Raw genomic sequence first — 6,580 nt, forward strand, 5'->3', positions numbered from 1 at the left:
TGCCAGACGAATCGTGCAGTAGCGCCTCGACCGAACTTCATGGCCTTTCCCCACTGGAATGCTCATCGAGTGACACCTTCTCGAGTTCCATCGCCGACACCTTAAGTGCCCATGAATGCACCGAGCTTCTTAATCTCCTCCAGCACTTCGCGAATTCATTCGACGTTTCTCAGCCGCAATTGGGTCGGACTTCCGCAGTGCACCACTACATTGACACCGGTTCGCACCAGCCATTGCGTCAAACACTGTACCGTGTCTCTGCTGCAGAACGTCACGTCGTCAACGACCAGGTCGAAGAGATGCTACGCCGTCACGTTATTCAATCATTGCACAGTCCTTGGGCATCTCCTGTCGTTCTAGTTTGAAAGAAGGATGGATCAATTCGACTTAGCGTCGACTACCGGCGATTAAACAAGGTGACGCAAAAGACGTCTATCCATTACCGCGCATCGATGATGCCCTTGACAGCCTTCAAGGAGCCGAATGCTGCTCCTCCTTAGACTTACGACCTGGATACTGGCAGGTTCCTATGACAGAAGCTGATCGCCAAAAAACTGCGTTCATTACACCAGATGACCTGAACGAATTTAACGTAATGCCATTTGGGCTTTGTAATGCTCCTGCCACGTTTTAACGCCTCATGAACAACACACTGCGTGGACAGAAGTAGTCTGTGTGTCTATTCTACCTCGACGACATTGTCGTTTGTCGTTTTCTCTCCCGATTTTCCTACACATCTGCTTCGGCTCCAACTGGTTCTGACGTTTTTTTACCAACGCTGGGCTCCAACTGAACCTTAAAAAGTGCGCTTCGCCACGCGACAGCTGTCCATCTTAGGGCACATCGTGTCCAAGCATGGTGTTCGACCTGACCCTGCGAAACTGCGAGCAGTCGCTGAGTTCGCGAAACCTACTACACTGAAAGAATTACGCCGTCTTGTCGGACTATGCTCGTACTTCGGCGCTTCGTGCGAAATTTTGCGTCGATCATGTCGCCACTGACCAACCTCCTACGCGGTGATGCAGACGTTTCATCCTGGTCTTCTGACTGCGACGTTGCGTTTGCGACGCTCCGTAGTCTGCTAACATCTCATCCAATTCTTCGGCATTTCGACCCAACAGCTGCAACGGAAGTTCACACAGACGCTAGTGGGGTTGGTCTAGGCGCCGTCCTCGCCCAACGCAAGCCGGGCTACTCCGAATACGTCGTCGCTTATGCGAGTCGCACACTTACTAAAGCTGAGGCCAACTACAGCGTCACTGAAAAAGAGCGCTTGGCGCTAGTGTGGGTGCATCGAAAGTTCCGCCCTTATTTGTACGGTCGCCGATTCGACCTGGTAACGGACCACCATGCACTTTGTTGGCTCGCCTCATTGAAAGATCCTTCTGGCCGCCTAGCTTGGTGGGCACTGCAAATCCAGGAGTACGACATTCGTGTCATCTATCGCAGCGGACGCAAGCATTCTGACGCCGACGCCCTGTCGTGTTCGCCTTTACCTCCCGACTCGGCCCGCGGAAACACTGGTACCAACTCCGTCGCATCTCTCGACCTCGACTCCTTTACCAGTGAACAACACAAGGACCCATGGATCGCTTCTCTTTTTAAATTTCTCTCTGGATCGTCAACCACTGCGGAACCACGATCTCTCCGACGTCAAGCTGCTCATTTCGCCATTCGTGATCGGCTGCTACACCGACGCAGCTACGCTTCCGAAGGTCGTAAGTGGCTCTTCGTTGTCCCGCGCAGCTTGCGATCTCAAATCTGCGCCTCCTTTCATGACGATTCCCAATGTGGTCATGCCGGAGTTTTCAAAACTTACGAACGCATTCGCCTTCGCTTCTACTCGCGCGGAATGTATAATTTCGTTCAAAAATTTGTTATGGGCTGCCCTGACTGTCAACGCCGCAAATCACCGCCTTTCCACTCGTCCGGTGCACTTCAACCGCTTTCATGCCCTGCCAAACCTTTCGATCGGATCAGAATTGATCTCTATGACCCTCTACCGACAACATCAGATGAAAATCGGTGGATCGTAGTCGCTGTAGACCATTTAACACGCTACGCTGAGACCACCGCCCTTCCAAGTGCCACTGCGCGGGACGTAGCATCCTTCATCCTTCATCGCTTCATACTACGACATGGTGCACCTCGAGAACTACTAAGCGACCGAGGTCGAGCTTTCCTATCAGAAGTCGTCACGTCTTTGCTTTCTGAATGCCATGTTGTTCATCGCAAGACCACGGCGTACCACCCGCAGACTAACAGGCTCACGGAAATATTTAACCGCACCCTTGGCGATATGCTCGCCATGTATGTGACATCCGATCATACTAACTGTGATCGCATTCTTCCATTCATCATGTTCGCATATAACAACGCGACACAGTCTACCACTGGATTTTCACCTTTCTTTCTTCTTTATGGACGCGAACCATCCCACACCATCGACACTCTCCTTCCATACCGTCCTGACGCATCTGAACGCCCATCTGTGTCCGAAGCTGCCCGAAATGCGGAAGAGTGCCATGAACTCGCGCGCACCTTTACGTCACAAGAGCAACAGCGCCAGAAAGAAAACAACGCCGACTCTTCACAAAGCCCCAGCTATTCCCCGGGATCACTTGTATGGCTGGCTGTTCCTTACCAATCTCCCGGCATTTCCTCAAAGCTCGTTCCAAAGTACGAGGGCCCATACGGCGTTTTGGAGCAAACCTCGCCGGTCATTTTTCTCATCGAGCCACTTTCCCCATCTGACGACATGCGCTGGCGTGGACGTGACAACGTCCACGTCGCCCACCTTAAGCCATATTATAGCCCTCTGCCTCCAAACTCTTAGGTCGCCAGGATGGCTCTTTTTCGGTGGGGGCAAATTGTGAAGAAGAAAACGCATCGTTGGCAAGCAACATCGCCACCGCTTGGGTACTGGGTGATGGGCTTCTCTCGCTCGGCTCGTGCTGATCATTGCCGGCATCTGCTTGACCGTTGCTCTTGCCCGATCGTATTTCATCGTAGGACCACCGTCGCAACAGTCGCCAATCAACCCTTTTTCGATATATATATATATATATATATATATATATATATATATATATGATCTAAGAGGTAATGATGCCAAGGAAAGTATAGGGGAAGATATTAGACCGAATTGTAATGTAACAAAGAAGAAAGAAAAGTGGGTGAAAAGATAATTTGCCGTATGCAGGATCCAAACCTGCGACCTTCGAATGACGCGTTCGATGCTCTACCTCTTGAGCTACCACGACAGCCATCCCCCCAACCACTTTATTGAGTTTATATGCGAATTAAACGTGGGAGTGTCAGTCAGCGCCACCAGTAGCCATAGGGGCGAGTGTGGCACACTCTTTTGAGCCTTTTTGGCGTAACGTAGCGCGTGAACTTATTACGAGTGGGCAGCTGACCAATACTCCCTCGTATATAACCTAAAGGCACTAAGTCTGCCTAAATGAGACCCTTGTTAATTAATTAGGGAAAGAAGTGTATACTTAAGCGCTCGTTTTTCCGTGTTTTTCACAATAATAATGAGTTGTAACAGATAATAATGCCAAGGAAAGTATAGGGGAAGATACTAGGCCAAATTGTAATGTAACAAATAAGAAAGAAAAGTGCGTGAACAGATAACTTGCCATGTTCAGGATCCGAACCTGCGACCTTCGAATGACCTGTTCGATGCTCTACCACTTGAGCTACCACGACAGCCATCCCCCCAGCCACTTCATTGGGTTTATATGTGAATTAATTGTGGGAGTGTCAGTGACAAAGGAGAAACTCTACCCACGGATCCTGGGTAGAGTTCGGATCCTGCCCACGGCAAGTTATCTTTTCACTCACTTCTCTTTCTTCTTTTACAATACAATTCGGTCTAGTGCCTTTCCCTGTACTTTCCTTGGCATTATTGTCTTTTAGATGTCATTATTATTGTGTAAAACACGGAAAAACGAGCCCCTAAGTATACACTTGTTTCCTTACTTCATTACGAGGGTCTCGTACAGGCAGACTTAGTGGCTTCAGGTTGTATACGAGGGACTATTGGTCAGCTGCCCACTCATAATAAGTTCACGTGCTAGGTTATACAAAACAGGCTCAAAAGAGTGTGCTACACTCGCTGCCATGGCTACGGTTGGCGCTGGCTGACACTCCCACGTTTACTTCTCATATAAACCCAATGAAGTGGCGGGGTGATGGTTGTCGTGGTAGCTCAAGTGGTAGAGCATCGAACGCGTCATTCGAAGGTCGCAGGTTCGGATCCTGCCCACGGCAAGTTATCTTTTCACCCACTTTTCTTTTTTGTTTGTTACATTACAATTCGGTCTATTATCTTCCCCTATACTTTCCTTGGCATTATTGTCTGTTAGATCTCAATATTATTGTGTAAAACACGGAAAAACGAGCCCTTAAGTATCCATTTCTTCCCTTCACACACACACACACACACACACACACACACACACACATATATATATATATATATATATCAAGTTTATTTTATCTCGCTCGGTGCTCTCTGTTCGTGGGGTGGCGCCGTGCCGCCGTCTTCGAGCAATGACGAGAAGTGATGTGGCATGACGCTTACTAGCACCGATAAAAAATCTGTAGGTCAACGACGCATGTAAAGCATGTCGTCACAAATTGCGCACCAGCTCACAATTTTGGAGGTCATGGTTGAAGCGTCTCGACAGAAACAACAATGAATAGATGGTAAAACATTGTTTCGTCAGAAAGCAACAGCGGATGATTCCGTGTTAGATGGCCATCAGCCCAACGCTGACAGTGACCTCTGTGGCCCATTATACGACCCTTGTATGCACGACTGGGTCTAAGCTAGTCAACACGGCCTCCCAGTGCTCAGTGTAGGGATCACCTATAATAGCCGCCAGAGGCGACACCATGCTACATTCCCAAAGTATGTGATCATATGTTGTCACTGTCTTTCAACATTCGCAAAGTGGCTTTATTTCCTGCGGATATCTTTTGTTCAACACGTAAGGGCTGGTAAAAGATCGCGTCTGCAGTTTTCTCCAGACGCATTCCTGCGCCTTTGTCAATCACTTGTGCACACTTGCCACGCGGGGAGTCGCCCTTGGCAACACTTCTAAAACCTTGCCCGATTTATGCGCCACTTCAGTTACGTGCCACTCTAGGTATGCTTCTTGGATTTTGCTTCGTGTTAGCGCGTAACGGCTAATATTTGGAGAAGTGTCTTTCCACATTCACCAACGGTGTTACGTCGTTGACGGCATCGAGTGCGATAACAATGATGTTGCGACCAGCGCCTGGGCTCAAAAAGAAGTGGCGTTCTTTTGATCCTCAAAAGGGTCATCGGACGGCTGCCGGCCTATATCCGCCTTGCATCGTGCTTTTGTCCTTTTTAGCCGGGAAGTGGGGCGCCGTGCCGTGAGTTGCCACATAAGCCGCCTCACGAGGCGACAAGTGTTTACGTGGTAGCAACACCCTCCTTGAAAGAGAGAGCAGTTGCCGCCGCCAATCGCCCCGCTAAATGAGCGAGCAGTTTGTCAGACTCTTTGAGCTACTGTGGCAGCCCTTTCGATGTATGCTGATTCATATGATTTATTGATATGCCGGATTTAACGTCCCCAAACCACTATATTATGAGATACGTCATAGTGCAGTGCTTCGGAAATTTTGACCACCTGGGCTGTTTGAACGAGCTCCCAAATCTGAGCCCACGGGCATACAGCATTTTCACCTCCATCGAAAATGCAGCCACCGCAGCGGGGATTCGATCCCGCGACATGCTAGTCAGCAGCCGAGTACTTGAGCCACTAGACTGCTACGGCGAGGTTTTTTTTATTTATGCTGTTGTGAGCTTGGCACTCCTCGCCCAGCAGCACACACATGACAAGGAAAAGCCACGTTGGTGCCACATTACAGTGCAGTGACCACGCCTCCGTAGTGGTCGCGTAATTCAATGTCACCTTCGCAGGTAGTGTGTGCCCCGTGATTGGACACTGCAATATGCCTCCGTTCCCTGATCTAGGGATCTGAGCATAATAATAAGCCATTCGACTTATTTTAAGGGAGCTCATTATGTACATGGTGTAAATAAACCCTCTTTTGAGTTCACCTACCTTCTTCCTCGATGTATTCATCCTCGATATCCGGTGCCTGCAAAGGCTGGCCGCAACAACTGAATGGCAGCGTTGGGATGAGACTCAGCGACGAAGAACGACATGGACCGGAAATCAGCCGAAAACTCTAGCCTTGGAATTCGGGGCGACCGCATCAGCGTACCACGACCGCACGTAATTGGATGAGGGCCTGGCTTTGCGCTTGAGTTATATCGAGTCTATAGCCTAAACACGTTAGAAAATAGATGTGACGAACAACTGCCTAGCCACTGTGGTACTTATCTGAGCCCCAGAGCAGCATTCGGTGATTATCTGAGCTACTAGGTAAAGCAGAAAAGCTTAGACAATTCAGTAGGAAAACGTGTGTGAGTTTTGCAGTAGTTTTACCGTACGTTGCGGGAAAGCTTTGGGATGTTGAAAAGTGCAGAAGAGGGCGAAAGAAGAGGGGGAAAAACTGACAGCTTTGCCGCAAA

The sequence above is a fragment of the Rhipicephalus microplus genome, chromosome 3 (assembly GCF_043290135.1).
Source record: "Rhipicephalus microplus isolate Deutch F79 chromosome 3, USDA_Rmic, whole genome shotgun sequence".
Lineage (NCBI taxonomy): Eukaryota > Metazoa > Arthropoda > Arachnida > Ixodida > Ixodidae > Rhipicephalus > Rhipicephalus microplus.